The sequence below is a fragment of the Euprymna scolopes genome, chromosome 19 (genome assembly GCF_053919585.1).
Source record: "Euprymna scolopes isolate OS-2025 chromosome 19, ASM5391958v1, whole genome shotgun sequence".
Lineage (NCBI taxonomy): Eukaryota > Metazoa > Mollusca > Cephalopoda > Sepiida > Sepiolidae > Euprymna > Euprymna scolopes.
The window spans coordinates 91725161-91743187 of record NC_136500.1 but is presented as its reverse complement, the minus strand read 5'-3'; the positions used below and the strand labels follow the sequence as shown (position 1 = coordinate 91743187).

At 32.2% G+C, this 18027-nt stretch overlaps 1 pseudogene; it reads right to left on the bottom strand.

Moving 5' to 3' along the window:
* Nucleotides 1-412: 412 nt before the first annotated feature.
* Nucleotides 413-528, bottom strand: LOC145240563 (U2 spliceosomal RNA; annotated as a pseudogene).
* Nucleotides 529-18027: the final 17499 nt, after the last annotated feature.

Sequence of the window (18027 nt, the reverse complement as noted above, 5' to 3'; positions counted from 1 at the left end):
TTCTGAGTGTAGTATCAGTTTCAGCATTCCAGTGACTAAAATCCCTCCTTTTTTTTGGTTTTGATTAATGGAGGAGAAATCCTTCATTACTGATACAATTTTTATTTTTGTTATTGACCAGAGTGCCCCTTTTGGGGAGCTGGTTTCCCCCTAAATTTATAACCGCCCTCATGTCCAAGTCCGCCCTTGTAGGGAGGAAAGTAAACAAAAATATAATCAGGATAGGCATTTTCCAGGGCATTTTATAATTAATCAGAAGTGACATTTCCAGGGCATTTTGTAATTAAATCAGAAATAACTTTTTCCAGTTACTTTTTTAATATTAAAACTTTGTCATATTAAACATAGTACCTATTCACAATGCCTCCCTACGGAGCAGATTTAGACACCAGGGTCGTTTTTTAATGTGGATAAAAATTGTCTTAGTCGTAAAGGATTTCTCTTCCACTGAGAGAGAAGAAATTGAAATGTAGCACCTGAAGAACAGATACTACACTTTGATCTTAGCCAAAAGGCCAAAAAAGACAAATGATTTTTATTAGCTTTTTTATATTTCTTGTATGTTGTTTAAAATATATGTCTTTTATTTTTTTTTAAATATATTTCTTTTATGTTGTTTAAAATATATTTCTTTTATGTTGTTTGAAATATATTTCTTTTATGTTGTTTGAAATATATTTATTTTGTGTTGTTTAAAATATATTTATTTTGTGTTGTTTAAAATATATCTGTTTTATGTTGTTTAAAATATATTTCTTTTATGTTGTTTAAAATATATTTCTTTTATGTTGTTTAAATATATTTCTTTTGTGTTGTTTAAAATATATTTGTTTTATGTGGTTTAAAATATTATGATGCTGATGATTTATGTTGTTTTAAATATATTTTTATGTTGTTTAAAATACATTTATATTTCTGTTACTCGGTCTAAAATATATTTTTCTTCTTTTATGTTTTTTAAAATTTATCATTCTTTCATTTTATGTTCTTTTATACATATTTTATTTTTTATGTTGCTTAAAATATATCTTATTTGTTCAATAGTGTTTTAAAATACAATTGTTTTTATGGTATTTAAAATACATGTGTTCTTTAAAATATATTTATTTCTTTTATGTGCTTTACAATATATTTTTATTTCTTTTATTTTGTCTAAAAGATATTTCATTTCTTCTATATTGTTCAAAATGTATATTTAGTTTTTATGTAGTTTGAAATATATTTTATGTCTTTAATGTTGTTTAAAATATATTATATTTTATGTTGTTTTAAATATATTTTACTTCTTTTCTGTTGTTGAAATTGAATATTATTCCTTTGATGTCGTTTACAATTTATTTAATTTGTTTTATATTGTTTAACATATCTCTTCATCATTACTTTTATGCTGTTGGAGATATATTTTTATTATTTTATGCTGTTTAATATATTTTTATTACTATTATGTTATTGGAAATATATTTTATTCCTTTTATGTGGTTTTAAATATATTTTATTTTTATGTTGTTTAAATTGTATTTTACTTCATTTATGTTGTTTAAAATATTTTTATTTCATTTATGCTGATAAAAATATTTGTTTTCATGTAATTTAAAAATATTATTATTTCTTTCATGTGATTTATTTTATTTACATTGTTTAAAATATATTCTATAATTTTCATGTTGTTTGAAATATATATGGTATGTTTTATGCTTATGTTTATAATGTTTTTTTATTTTATTTTACTATGTCGTTTTAAATATATATTTATTTTTTAAGCTGTTTAAAAGATATTTTCATTTCTTTTATGTTATTTACAATATATTATATTTGTTTTATGTTGTGAAAATATGCTTTTATTTAAAATGCATTTTATGTTTATGTAGTTTAAAATGTATTTTATTTTATTTTTGTTGTATAAAATGTTTTTAATTTATTTTGTTATACTAAATGTAATTTTATTAGTTTTATGTTGTTTCGAATATATTTCTAGTTGCTTTATTTTGTTGAAAATATATTTTATTTTTTTATGTTGTTTAAGATATATTTTAATTACTTTTATGTTGTTTAAAAAATATTATTACTTTTTATATAGTTTAAATACATTTTTATTTCTTTTATGTTGTTAAAAATTTTTTAAATTTTGTTTTAAAGATAATTTTTGTAATCATTCGTTTGATAAAGATAATTTACATTTATATGTAGGGTAATTGGTATTTGTTTCTTATCAAATATTATTTTTAGCACTGGATTTATTTTAATTAAACATCTTTATACAACTATTTCATATTAAAGAGTCCTCACTTCTCAAAACCCTAAGGCTATTCCAAGATAATTGTTATTAGATTTGCTAGGTGGACGTCGAAATATTTGTGATATTTGTAATGATTATTGTACCTTGTCCGAAGGTGATTATTTAGTAAGACGGCTTAATAAAATTTATTTATATTGGACTTTAAAATAGGACTGTTGTATTCAACTTAAAGCAACCCATTGGTATTTTGTTCCACCGATGGATACTTTTTAGAAAATAATCTTTATTCGCCGAAGTTCCGTTTAGTTTTAGGTACACGAAGAAAAAAAAGAAAATTATTGGCAATGGTTGTAAGCAGACGAGTTGTGAAAATTTACCAGAGAAAACCTAGATCTAATTTCAATCGAACAACTGCTATGAAAATAACGATAGAGCAAAGAACTATCAATGTTTCTTCTGTGAAAAAAGGAGGCTGTAGGAAAGACTTCGAAGTTGGATGTATACTATGTCAAGGCAATAAAGGATGTTTTGAGCGGTACGTCTTCAGGTGTGGCAACAATACTCCAAGATTATATTTGTACTCTTATACAAGCAGATGATTACATCAGGGGTGAAATACTATTAAGAACGGTAAGATGATCAAACGAAATTTGAATAATTTTTCCATTTCAGGTCAAAAGTGAACATCCGTACCAGAAACTTATCAAAGCAGGTGGCTTCCACGAGGAAAGCGCCATTCATTTCAATTTAGGCAAAGTTAGGATCCGAGCGTTATTACTAAAAGCTTGGTCCTCCTAAAATGAATCAGCTATCTTTTCCCCAATGCATCACGTACTCCAGGTCGGAAAAGAGAGAATCAGAAAGATTTTGACGTTTTTTTTTTTCAGTTTTCTTATTATTTTGTTCTAGATAGGGTTGGAGCATCCTAACAGATACCAGGCGTTCACACGCTCATACATTCTAACCGAGTAATCTATTTAAGATTCTAACCACCCGTTTAAGTGCAATTTGTTTGTATCTCTCTTGCGCATGATTCATCGGATATATTTGACAGTATTTTTGAAATTCTTTTTCATGAGTTGCTCCTATAATTACTGAAATGCATGTAGAAACCTTAAGTAATTCGCACTGGACTTGTGGCGCAACGGATACAAGTGCTAGGTGATAATCATTTCAAGTGCAACGTACTTATTGGGATGGAAGCTTTAATTCTAATAATACAAGAAATCTTTACCGCCAATAGCAATGGCCAAAAACACATTACCTGAAAGTATTTCGTTTAAACTCCTCAGCCTAACGTTCACAGGGAACATGAGTTGGAACAGATACATTAAGAACATTTTCAAGGCTCCTGTGAATAAGGTGGGCTCTCTCTACCGTGCTAGAAAGTTACTTACGCCTGAAAGTATCCTGTACCTCTACAAGGCCACCATTCGACCATGTATTAAGTATACAGTCTCTCACTCCGCCAACCTGATAGGTGTTGAACTGTTATCTAAGTTTCAGCCTCTGTCCCTCCGTGGAGATGTTGCATCCCTCTGCCTGTTCTACAAGTATTTTAATGGTGAATGCTCTAACTAACTACAAGCGCTTGTAACCCCTCGACATAAATTCCCTCGACAAACCCGACAAGCAGCTAAATCCCACCCCTACACAATAGAGATCGCAAGGTGTAAGAAAGCCTTCTATGTCAATAGTTTCTTCCTCCGAATTGCTAGACTTAGAACTTTCTTCTGTGAATCTGCTTTCCCAACTGTACTGACATGCAGAAGTTCAAGTGTAATGTGAACAGACATCTTGCTGCTCATCTCCTTTCATAATACCCCTGCAACTTATGTCCTCGATAGTAACCCCCTATTTGCAAGTGGCACTGTACCTTTTTTGGATAGAAAATCGAATAAAAAAGAAAATGACAAATTACCAATCCTCATCTAAAAAAAATTCAACAAAAAGAACACAAGATAACGAATAAGGAGATATTGAGAGTTAAAGAAAAAATGCTCATAAGAGTTTCCAGTCCTTATTTAAATAATACTGACGGATGTTTTTATGTATACTATTTTTAAGGAGGGGGGAGGCTATAAAAAGTTTGCTTTCTTCATGTAAGGTCATTCGGTACATGTATGCAAGTTTTATATAATTTTATGTATGCGTAACAAAGCCGTGTGAACTGAACATATTCGGATATTTTTCTCCTTCAATATCGTCCCCATTCTTCGTTTCTTTTCTACTAGAGCAACAATATTTACCGATGCGCCTACAACGGATGGTCATAAACTGAAGCGTACGTAAACACAATGGACACCGGTAGTTGAATGGTCGGCCATATTTCGCCCTCGTGCAAGTGGGCCGTTTTTCGTGCCACAGATTAAACAGCGTAATGATTACAAATTGGGAGTCAGCACTCCCACGAACCACACATAAAATGAACATTAAATAATTGAGTATATATATATATATATATATATATATATATATATATATATATATATATATATATATATATAGCAGGCAGCCCGGCGTTGCCCAGTCGTAAAATACGCATAAAGACTATATTTTAATTCATGCAGATTTCTTATATATTATTATACAACCAATTCTTCAATGAATATTATCCAATACATAGTAATGATTTCAAAAGTTATTTTAAAAGATATGACTTGAATACCATCTACTGGAATCGAAGCCGGAACGTTTAGCACCTAACCTTATTCGATATTTATATCTCCAGCGTCGTTACCGTCTTAGCCACGAACAGATGGATAGGAAATGTCAAAAATTAAGCCAGTTTCGATTAATTTTGAGCATGTGCAAAAGAAATAGCAGGCGTAATGCTTTAATTGACTTAGCCTGCCAACATCAATTATTTTGTTTTAAATTTTGACCCCTTAGCAGTAATTTTTACAGACTAAAAACGAAACTGAAAGTGCGGTACAGGTCCAAATATGTGTATATCAAATTTCAACTCTGTAGACTAAATGTTCAGAGACACATACACATGCTAGTATATATATATATATATATATATATATATATATATATATATATATATATATATATATATACTAGCATGGATACCCGGCGTTGCCCGGGTCGACATGAAGTTCCGTTTGGACCCACCTGGGATATTCAGAAATTTTTCATTATTTTATGTCAACGCATCGTTACCCCCTCAATAATTTCAAAAATAAAAGAATGGATCAAAACACGAAAATGTAATCGCCCACAAAAAGAGGAAATACCTGACAACCTCTCCACCAGATATTTCGGCAGAAGGGATACAAAGAGAAGAAGCTATTCTCCGGATATTGAACACTTTTTGTTGCCTGTGCACTGGAACCCCCCTTCAAAAAAAAAAATTAATAAATAAATGAATCAAAACAACTTTCCTTTCAATCAGAATAGCAGGAAGTGCCCGTGCGACCAAAAAAATGTGCCGCTACGGCCGGACTCGAACATGAAACACGAAAGAGGGTAAGAATGGCAAGAAGTTACGACCAAACGCGTGTTTATGACGTCACGAGGTTGCAAAATAATCTTTTATACAGTTTTAGTTTGATATGCGTGCGTGACTTTCGGAAAAAACGATTCTCCTTCCAAAAAGTGGTCCAGTTGACTAGCACAGAATTAACCTTTTGTAATTTTCACATATCATGCATCTGAGGCATTGCTTTTTCAGGCGGTACCGGTTTCGACCCGGTCGGATGCAGATAACAAAAGTTTTTAGGTCAGATTTATATTTTAGAAAAAAAAAATATATATATATGTGTGTGTGTGTGTGTGTGTGTGTGTGTGTGTGTGTGTGTGTGTGTATTCTTCTGTGTGCTAAAACAATAAACATTATGCATAAATAAAATTCAACGTAATAGTGAAATGAAACCAATCACCAAATAAGAAACCATGCACAATATATAAGTAATTAACGCTCGTTTTTCAAAGGAATGTGCAAATTAGTTAACCTTCGTGTAGTCGTTTGCATATCCATGACTGAGTATATTAAGATGTTCATTTTTTAATAGTTATTAAATAGAAAAAGCAGTAGGCTTAGTTTATCGCTTGTTGCCTGATGCGCCCTCACCGATTAAAGGCGACGGGGCCACTCATGTATATTTTGCAAGGTCGAAATGCTCCTTCTTTTGTAGTACTGATTCATTTTTCCACTTTTCGACCTTGTGTCACCTCCTCTCACTATAGGAGAATGGTAAATATTGACCTTCGGCTTAACGTAACAGTTTGGTATTAGTTCTGATGGTACACTTAATTTAATTTGTCCTTAGTCAATGGAGAGGAAACTTTTCTATCCTAAGGCAATTTTTATTTTTGTCTATTGAGTCTCAATTTTTGGTTCTCCCATTAAAAAAAAATTTATAGCTACAACGAGTGTAACAAACTTCTTCATCTGTTTACCTAGACCTAAACGGAACTTCCATGAACAATGTTTCTTTCTAAAGACCGCTCATCAAATTTAATGTAAAGAATATTTTGGCTGTCGCATGTGTCATTAATATACGACTGATCTATATAATGTTACGTTAAAGAATTACGTGTTCGGACGTACGTTATCACCTTTCACACACATTTTAAAAAAATGAGACGTTCGATCAGTGGTTGATGGTTAATCTGATCTTGTTAAGGTAAAAATATTTACAGTCTTTGCTCACTTTAAAATGTTCTAAAATGGAATTATATCGTTTTTTTTTTACAAAGGAGTCACCAATTATCAAGGCCCAGAGGCAACTCGAAGATAAAGGGTTAAATAATTGATAGTAATCAATGCGACAATATCATAGTAATCGTTAGTAGTGAAAATTTAGTAAAATACATTACTTAAGAGGAACGGCTCATCAAGAACTTGTTTACGTTGGACTTGAAGACGACCATATTGTAGTCAGCTGGAAAGCAGGCAAACGTTAGAGAGTTTCACGGGTGTGCAGTTCTAAGAAAGAAGTTTTTTTCATGGAATCTACGTTTAGGATTAGGCACAGATAAAGAGTGGGGGGAAATTATTGATAGTGTTTTCAGCTAGAGTAATGTTTCTCGTGAAAGTTTGGCGATGGAGGGTTATAGATTGGAGCTCAGACGAGCACTTGTCATGAAAATAACGATAAAGCAGAAACAGGCTTGCAACGTCTCTTCTGTGAGAAAGAGGTTGCAGGGAAGAGACACACACGTGCTGCTTGTAGCACATCTCCACTCCTTGTCCGCGTACTTTAGTCGTGTATATTCACATATAGCACACAAACAGAAGAATCTTTTAATTACAATTAGTCCGAGCGCGTGTGCGCACGAGCGTGTGTGTATGTGTGTGTAAGGTACGCTGAACAACTCGAAATTCGCTTTGCGCATATCTTGATCAGTTTTATTTGTTTGTCATTTGCAATGACATGATAATATTCATCGAACAGCACTTTAGTATCAACCGGGTTTCAATTTCATAAATAAATCAAATATGTTCATCAAAAAAGGTTCCCATTGAAAAGAACATCTTGCGACTATAATATCCATTCTGATCTATAATTTACCACTAAGTGATCAATGAATGATAGTCCTCAATTGTCTCCCCTTGATGAGTTTCCCTTTTGTACAAAATTGAATTGTCTTGTTTTCAGCGAGCAATCTCTCTCCCTCTCCCTCTCTCTCTCTCTCTTTCTCCCTCCCTCCCTCTTATCCTCTCTCTCCCGCCCCCCAATTCGTGTTGAGTCTTCTAAATACTTCTCGTGCCCTCTCCTTTTGTTTATCAAAACTGCGTGACTTATTTTCATGTATATTGTTAAGAAAATTGATGTGTCTTGTTATTGGCAATGGGCAATTATTATAGTAATTCCTGTATGAACGAACTCTCTTCATATAGGGTTTCAGTTATTCTTTTCCTTTGTCTTTTCTTTCTTCTTGTTTTCGTTTTTTTTTTCGTTGTCATTCTTTAATTTTCTTTCCTTCTTTTGTTCTTTTTTCAACATTCATTTTTCATTTTTTTTTTTTTTAGGAATATTTCTCCAAGAGAATTTCAATCCTTACGTCATCAATTCCGCCTTTCGTTGACCACTTCTATTTAGGAACTTCAACGAACAAACCGAATGTATTATTAAGAGTTTACTTGCGAATAACTTATTTAACGAAAAGAAACTATTGATTTTATTTTGTACTCATGTGTATTCTGTAATGTTGTAGCAATACTACTGTAGTATTGGGAATCCCAGCTTAATTGCTATCTAGGTAGTTTTAGAAATAGAAAGTTATGTAAGTATATTTTCATTTCCTATCAGCGAGTTGGCAGGGTCACAAAAGGTTAGGTTTGACATGTATCAACCTAGAGAGAATGAACCGGAAATTAGGAGTGACATACACCGGAAATTAGGAGTGACATACACCGGAAATCAGGGGTGACGCGGGAATTGTGGTCGTAGCCTTCCGGTTGACGACCACATGCGGAGAGTTGTTTTTTTGCGGAAGAGAATGCAGACGGGAAATCTCAGGTCTCCGACAATCAGGGTTTGAGATTGCCTTGAAATAAAAGATTGAAGCTTCAAATCCATCTTGTTGTTTATCGATGCATCTGTCTGCAGTGACCACTTCCCACGAGATGGAGACCAGCGTCCAATAAGGCATCATCCGCTGGCCAAGGCAACCAGGTATGTACGCATTATACATGACACATACACGTCTCGAAGATTTTCAAGGCAAGAAACGGTGTAAGGATAAGAACACACACACACACATATATATATAACAGTGAACTGCACGTAAGATACGTAAGAGAATAGACATACACACCCATATATGTAAGAACGCAGACTCTTAAAAGTACCCGTAAACGTAAACTTAAAAGTAACAAGAAAACAAAGTAGAAGTAAACGAAATAGTAAAGTGAACAAATAAATAAATAATAGAAGGACGCAAAAGCCTTCATTCAACAATACTTCATAATACGAATCGAACAGTTTTATACCCTAACCCTAATTTGAGCCTAAACTAACCATAAACTAACCCTAAAATCACTCTAAACTAAGTGTAAATTTGTAGATACTTATCCATAAAAAACACTGTTTGCCGTTTTATTTTGCTATTTTTTATTATTATTTTTTCTTTCTTCTGCCATTTTTGTTTTCGTTGTTTATCTTGTTTGCGTTCATCCAGGACGCTGCAGCAGCCAACTGATCCAATCCTGAGTGAATGTCATCTCAAGTCAAGTATCGAGACAGAAGGATGTCAGTATTATTATTTAATAATTGTTGTTCTTACTATAGATGATGGTGATAATGATGATTGTCGTTGTCATTGTTGTTGTTGTCGTTGTTGTTGTTGTTGTTGTTGTTGTTCTTGTCTCTATTTATATATGCTCCGCAGGTGCAGAGTAAAGACACAATGTCGCCTTTTTATGCGAGGAAATCCAGCTCCTCCCAAAAGAGACACTCTGAATTGGAACAACAAAAAAATGAAAAAGTTCTCCTTTACTGATCGAGAACAGAAAAGATAACGTGTAGCATCAGAACAGATGCTACACTTTGCTCCTATGCAACAGGCCAAAGGGTTACTAAACGGTAAGTGATAATTTCGATAAATTGAGATAATCGCTTAGGAAGTTCTATTCAACCTGTTATAATGTAATTTGTGGTTGCTGCTTTTGTAGTGATGGTGGCGATGGAGTTGTATAGATCGTAATGGGTGTTGGCTATTGTTGTTGATTCAACCATTGACAAACCTGACCCGCAGCTGATTCGATCCATCACGCTTGATATCTTTTCTTAAATTATGCATGAATTTATGCAAGACAATAGCAAACCCCACCTTTCAGGCTCCGCTTTAAAGCGAATGTACTTTATTGTATTTTATTTTTATTTTATCTATTTATTTATTTTTTTGTAATTTTATCACATCATGACTTCTAAAGAAATTGTATCACAGCTAGCCTTTTACCGGAAATATCTAAATAACATGGATCATTTTATGTTATGCTTGCAATTGATAATCATGTCGCTTCTTCGATTAAGTACATTTATCTTGTCACAAAAATGTTATAATGTCTAGCTTTTTCTTTTTTTTGTTTACATTTGATTTGAAGGCTACCATGTTGTATTCAATAGGGAGACAGGTCAGTGGAACAGTGATCCACATGCGGGCAGTTTCGGGAAAGAAGCCTTGTTCATGGAATCTGCGTCTAGATTTAGGCACAGATAGAGAGTAGAAGAAATCGCATGTAGTGGTTGTTGCTACTCGAGTGTTTTTGTGAAAGTTTGGCAGAGGGGCGTGGATTGGAGTTCAGTCGAGCATTTGCCATGAACATAACGACAAAACAGAGACAGCAACATCTTTTTGTGGGAAAGGGGTTGCCAGAATGAGAAAAGGTATCACATACTAGGTTTCGAAGCCAGTTTTGAATGCTATTAATGCAGGATATGGTGCGCCAAGCAGCTCCTGTCCAGATGTTGCAACGGTACTCCATTTTAGGGTGTACCTGGCTCCTATACAGATAGAGAATTGCATCAGCAGTGAGATACCTACTGAAGCCGGAGAGTTATCCAGACATTTTCCAGCGATTTGGCAACAAATTAGATGTATGTGTTCTATTTTAGACCAGGAGTGAAAATTAGCCCCAGAAGCTTGCCAAGACATGGGGCTTCCCCAAGATGAGAGCCATTCATTTCAACTGTGTCGTGATGGGAATCAGAGTGATTATCATGAAAAAAGAGAAGCTTGGTTTTCGATGAATTAAAATTTATCAGCCACCATTTTCCCCATTGCACGACGCTCTCAAAATCAGAAGAGAGAAAATCAGAAAGACCTTGGTCATTGCTGGCATTTGAAGTGTGCCTAAGATCCCAAATATTACAAGGCTATCATAGGTATTTTCACTAGTACATAATTAATAGTTTAATACTATATTACTACATTAGGAAATAAACAATAGGAAAAACTGATTAAACACGGAAAGAAATTAATAAAAACAAGATATTTACCAGTTTCGTTCAAACCAATTTATGAAGACTTCGGTTGATTACAAAATAAATGCCTACAAAAGAAATTAATCTAACAAATGTTGTATACAAAACGTATGCACTGTTTCAGCATGACTTAATGATGATTGATATGCAGTTAACCCCAACAATCGCCAAACGACACCATACGAAGCAGAAGCAGAAGCTAATAAAACTATCAGTAATTATTATAGTTTTTAAATAAAATAACAATTGTGTATTGTTTGCATTATTCAGACTACTGTTCTTTTTTATGTAATTTTCACAACGTTTCGGCCGATGTAATCTCTGCCCTTCTTCGAACGCATCTTGTCGAACTCGGGAATTTGTACAGAATATAAGCAGCACTCTTTATTTAACCCATGGGAGTAATGTGCTCTCATTCCGTCAGCCATGACTATGTAGAAGTCTTAATTCGTAAGTGCATTCCCGAGTTTGACGAAATGCGCCTGAACAATGTTGAAAGTTACATGGGCCGAAATGTTGTATGAATAATATCTAAGATGCGAACAGTAGTTTAATTAATCCAAATTATTAATCCTTATCTAAAAAATTTAATAATAAATTATTAATCCTTATCTAAAAAAATTAATAATAAAAGTTGCATGTAAGTTTGGAAATAATGAAAAAAGTAAATCCGCACACTGGTAACAATCCTATTAATAAAATTGAGTGAATTGGCTTTTCAAAGTCAACCCTAAATGACATTTAAGCTGCCAAAGCAATCTTTGCTTCTGACTATCCAGTTTTCTTTTCTTGTTGTACCTTGTTATGCGAAAATAACCCAAACACTATGATGTTTGAATTTATGGTTAAGTGTTAGTTTTACTCATTTAGAACTGCTTTAAAGCTTTACCGCTCACAATTGAACTATGATATTTGACTTCATTTTCAACTTTAATTCAAGTCATTATATATAAAAATATAAAATCAACAGTTGGTTCTCTACAGTGCAATGTAGACTACAATGTATTGTGGACTAAGTCACTGCAGGGAGGCATATGAAGCTTCCTCCTGGTGTACCAAGATGGGTCATCAATTAGAGCAACAATCAATTGATTTAACTAATATCGATGACTATAAAAATATGGGAGTGTGAAACATTCATTGATCGTCATTCAATCCGGGTAACGTTGGGCCTCCTTGCTAGTACATAACTAATAGAATGATCAACTGTTATGTTAATTTTCTTTTTGTTTTATAACATCTAACATTTCATGTTTTATAACGTCTAACATTTCATGTTTTATAACGTCTAACATTTCATGTTTTATAACGTCTAACATTTCATGTTTTATAACGTCTAACATTTCATGTTTTATAACATCTAACATTTCATGTTTTATAACGTCTAACATTTCATGTTTTATAACGTCTAACATTTAAAGTTTTATAACGTCTAACATTTCATGTTTTATAACATCTAACATTTCATGTTTTATAACGTCTAACATTTCATGTTTTATAACGTCTAACATTTCATGTTTTATAACATCTAACATTTCATGTTTTATAACGTCTAACATTTCATGTTTTATAACGTCTAACATTTCATGTTTTATAACGTCTAACATTTCATGTTGAAAAATAAACATGTAACATTATATTGATACTTTGCCTATTGAGTTTAATGCATAAATTTACTATTGAGTTTAATGCGTAAATTTACTATTGAGTTTAATGCGTAAATTACCTATTGAGTTAATGCATAAATTTACTATTGAGTTTAATGCGTAAATTGCCTATTGAGTTTAATGCGTAAATTGCCTATTGAGTTTAATGCATAAATTTACTATTGAGTTTAATGCGTAAATTTACTATTGAGTTTAATGCGTAAATTACCTATTGAGTTAATGCATAAATTTACTATTGAGTTTAATGCGTAAATTGCCTATTGAGTTTAATGCGTAAATTGCCTATTGAGTTTAATGCATAAATTTACTATTGAGTTTAATGCATAAATTTACTATTGAGTTTAATGCGTAAATTTACTATTGAGTTTAATGCGTAAATTACCTATTGAGTTAATGCATAAATTTACTATTGAGTTTAATGCGTAAATTGCCTATTGAGTTTAATGCGTAAATTGCCTATTGAGTTTAATGCGTAAATTGCCTATTGAGTTTAATGCGTAAATTTACTATTGAGTTTAATGCGTAAATTACCTATTGAGTTAATGCATAAATTTACTATTGAGTTTAATGCGTAAATTGCCTATTGAGTTTAATGCGTAAATTTACTATTGAGTTTAATGCGTAAATTGCCTATTGAGTTTAATGCGTAAATTGCCTATTGAGTTTAATGCGTAAATTTACTATTGAGTTTAATGCGTAAATTACCTATTGAGTTAATGCATAAATTTACTATTGAGTTTAATGCATAAATTTACTATTGAGTTTAATGCATAAATTTACTATTGAGTTTAATGCGTAAATTTACTATTGAGTTTAATGCGTAAATTTACTATTGAGTTTAATGCGTAAATTACCTATTGAGTTAATGCATAAATTTACTATTGAGTTTAATGCGTAAATTGCCTATTGAGTTTAATGCGTAAATTGCCTATTGAGTTTAATGCGTAAATTGCCTATTGAGTTTAATGCGTAAATTTACTATTGAGTTTAATGCGTAAATTACCTATTGAGTTAATGCATAAATTTACTATTGAGTTTAATGCGTAAATTGCCTATTGAGTTTAATGCGTAAATTTACTATTGAGTTTAATGCGTAAATTGCCTATTGAGTTTAATGCGTAAATTGCCTATTGAGTTTAATGCGTAAATTTACTATTGAGTTTAATGCGTAAATTACCTATTGAGTTAATGCATAAATTTACTATTGAGTTTAATGCGTAAATTGCCTATTGAGTTTAATGCGTAAATTTACTATTGAGTTTAATGCGTAAATTACCTATTGAGTTTAATGCGTAAATTTACTATTGAGTTTAATGCGTAAATTACCTATTGAGTTAATGCATAAATTTACTATTGAGTTTAATGCGTAAATTACCTATTGAGTTAATGCATAAATTTACTATTGAGTTTAATGCGTAAATTTACTATTGAGTTTAATGCGTAAATTTACTATTGAGTTTAATGCGTAAATTACCTATTGAGTTAATGCATAAATTTACTATTGAGTTTAATGCGTAAATTGCCTATTGAGTTTAATGCGTAAATTTACTATTGAGTTTAATGCGTAAATTACCTATTGAGTTTAATGCGTAAATTTACTATTGAGTTTAATGCGTAAATTACCTATTGAGTTAATGCATAAATTTACTATTGAGTTTAATGCGTAAATTTACTATTGAGTTTAATGCGTAAATTACCTATTGAGTTTAATGCGTAAATTGCCTATTGAGTTAATGCGTAAATTGCCTATTGAGTTTAATGGGTAAATTACTCCTAGTTTTTCATTTCTGTGCGAAACAATTGTCAAGAGTTACATTTATTTTTTTAATTCAGCAAGTAAGAATAGAAATAAAAACTTGCTCATTGGAATTTAAAATACCAGCGTTTACTTATCATTCAAAAACTACCGTGTTTGAATATATGGTTAAGTGTTAGTTTAACTCATTTAGAACTGTTTAAAGCTTCACCACTCACCAAATTACAATTTTGCGACCAAATTAGAAACAATTTTTACAGTTCATAGGTCACCTACTCAGCTATATTTCAAAATAAAAATTTTCAATTTTTGTTCATTAAAACAAAAGTTATAATAAAATTACTGGTGTTCAAAAGTCCTCAGAATTAGTAAGGAACGTATGATTGATTGTTGGATAGCATAGCAACATTTTCAACATTGACGTTTTAGAGATCATTTTTCTGATTGGCTGTTGGTTACTATAGCAACTTTCTCGTCGTCGACACCTTCATAAATCATAGCGGGAATGTCGCTCGCATGTCATCTTATTTGAGTTATATAGAGAGAGTAAACAAAAGTGATGCTCTTTACGTGCTAGAGTTTGCTTACAACATCGCCCGTTAATTCTGTATATGTCTTTTTTGTTCCTTGTTTCTGTATATTTACTTAATTACGTCTTTTATTTTATTTTTTTTATTTAGTCAGTAAAAGAAGTTAGTAATAATTTTTATGGATTCTTGACAATGTGTATGATATTGAATACAAAAAAAAGAAAATATTATTTCAAATCAAAGCCTGGAAAAATCATAGATTACATAGAAAAATGTGAGCATGAAAAGTAATATAGTTAAGATTAAACTTAGAAAAGTATAAAGACTAGTTGTTAAAACTGGAAAAGAAACAGACAAGATTTTCTAGTAAAAAATATAATAAATTTATAACTTGAAATATTGCAGCATTAAGAATTTATATATAATGTTAAATTGATTTTTTTTTCAAAAATCTTAATGCTGCAATATTTTAAGTTATAAATTTATTATATTTGTTACTAGAACCTCTTGTCTTTTTCTGTTCCAGTTTCAACAACTAGTCCTTTTACTTTTCTAAGCTTAATCTTAACCATATTACTTTTCATGCTCGCATTTTTTTTTATTTAATACAACATGCTTAGCTTGAAGGTACTTCAATATTTATCTAATCTAGATCAGACAATCGCTAATGTCAAATATTTCTAAATAATCAAGTACAAATAAAAGTCCGCAACTTAAAAATGTACAAGTAGTTGTCTACCCTAAAATTAAAAATGTCCAACCTAATAAGAATTAAAACATGAATGACCTCAGTGCATCCCGAGTAGCACCGGACAGATGTAGCTGATAGATACAACTATTTCACGGGCAGGTATATTTGAGTACATACACGCGGATAGGTGTAACTGTTCCCCAGCATTGACGAGTGTTTTATTTACAATTATTTGTAAAGAATGACATTGTAATAAAAACTTTGATAGTATGTTTCTGAATTTTTGAGATCGATCATTTATATATTAATAGGATAGTGTGTGTGTTATTTATTTTGTGTGCCACATATATATATATATATATATATATATATATATATATATATATATATTAAATCGCAACTTTATAATATATAAAAATCGATAGAACATTAACTCTGTAATAATATATACAGAAATCTGCAAAAATTAAAATATATTTAATCGTACTATATATGTATATATATACTATATACAATATATGTATTTATCTAAGCTAGCAGAGACGCCCGGCGTAGCCCGGTTGTAACAACTTTGGAAGTTTTAACAAAAGAACTACAATAATATCAAAGTGCCTCCATTTACGCTGAACATCTACAGAATGCCAACATCAATAGATTACATATGAGTCTCCTGTGTAATTTCCACAGGTCTCGCTAGTTTATATTATTTGGATTACTTAGGCTACTGTTCTAAACGACTGTTATTCTCACAACGTTTCAGCCGATGTAAACTCCGATCTCATTCAGGTGTCTTTTGTCGAACTCAGAACCCGATGCATAACTAGACAGGATTCAATTCTAAATAATGCTATTCTTGAGCTTGAAGATTCAAACCTCAGCGTGGTCGATACTAAAAAATACACTTGTGGTTCCTGATTACCGCTGACTGAGCGAGAGCCTGTTACCCCCGTGAATTAAATCAACTGTTCTGTTTGAATTACCGCGCATATTCCCGAGTTCAACAGCAAGATTCCCGAGTTTGACAAGATACACCTGAAGAAGGTTGGGGTTACATTCATTGAAATATTATGTAAGTAACCCTCAAGATGAGAATACTTACCTGAATAATCTAAATAATCAAAACTTTCAAACATTTTTTATTTAGGACTAGTCTGGGTACCCGGCGTTGTCCGGGTGTTTGGAGGTGTCCGTTGAGCAACAAAAAAATGTTGTAGTAGGCAGGCTCGAACCCGTAACACGAAGGCGGAAAAAAAGTGGAGGTGTATGTAAGGGTGTAAAAGAAAAAAAGTGGAGGTGTGTGTAAGGGTGTAAAAGAAAAAAAGTGGAGGTGTGTGTAAGGGTGTAAAGAAAAAAGTGGAGGTGTGTGTAAGGGTGTAAAAGAAAAAAGTGGAGGTGTGTGTAAGGGTGTAAAGAAAAAAAGTGGAGGTGTGTGTAAGGGTGTAAAGAAAAAAAGTGGAGGTGTGTGTAAGGGTGTAAAAGAAAAAAGTGGAGGTGTGTGTAAGGGTGTAAAGAAAAAAAGTGGAGGTGTGTGTAAGGGTGTAAAGAAAAAAGTGGAGGTGTGTGTAAGGGTGTAAAAGAAAAAAGTGGAGGTGTGTGTAAGGGTGTAAAAGAAAAAAAGTGGAGGTGTGTGTAAGGGTGTAAAAGAAAAAAGTGGAGGTGTGTGTAAGGGTGTAAAGAAAAAAGTGGAGGTGTGTGTAAGGGTGTAAAAGAAAAAAAGTGGAGGTGTGTGTAAGGGTGTAAAGAAAAAAGTGGAGGTGTGTGTAAGGGTGTAAAGAAAAAAGTGTAGGTGTGTGTAAGGGTGTAAAAGAAAAAAAGTGGAGGTGTGTGTAAGGGTGTAAAAGAAAAAAGTGGAGGTGTGTGTAAGGGTGTAAAGAAAAAAAGTGGAGGTGTGTGTAAGGGTGTAAAGAAAAAAGTGGAGGTGTGTGTAAGGGTGTAAATAAAAAAGTGGAGCTGTGTGTAAGGGTGTAAAGAAAAAAGTGGAGGTGTGTGTAAGGGTGTAAAAGAAAAAAAGTGGAGGTGTGTGTAAGGGTGTAAAGAAAAAAGTGGAGGTGTGTGTAAGGGTGTAAAGAAAAAAGTGGAGGTGTGTGTAAGGGTGTAAAAGAAAAAAAGTGGAGGTGTGTGTAAGGGTGTAAAGAAAAAAGTGGAGGTGTGTGTAAGGGTGTAAAAGAAAAAAAGTGGAGGTGTGTGTAAGGGTGTAAAGAAAAAAGT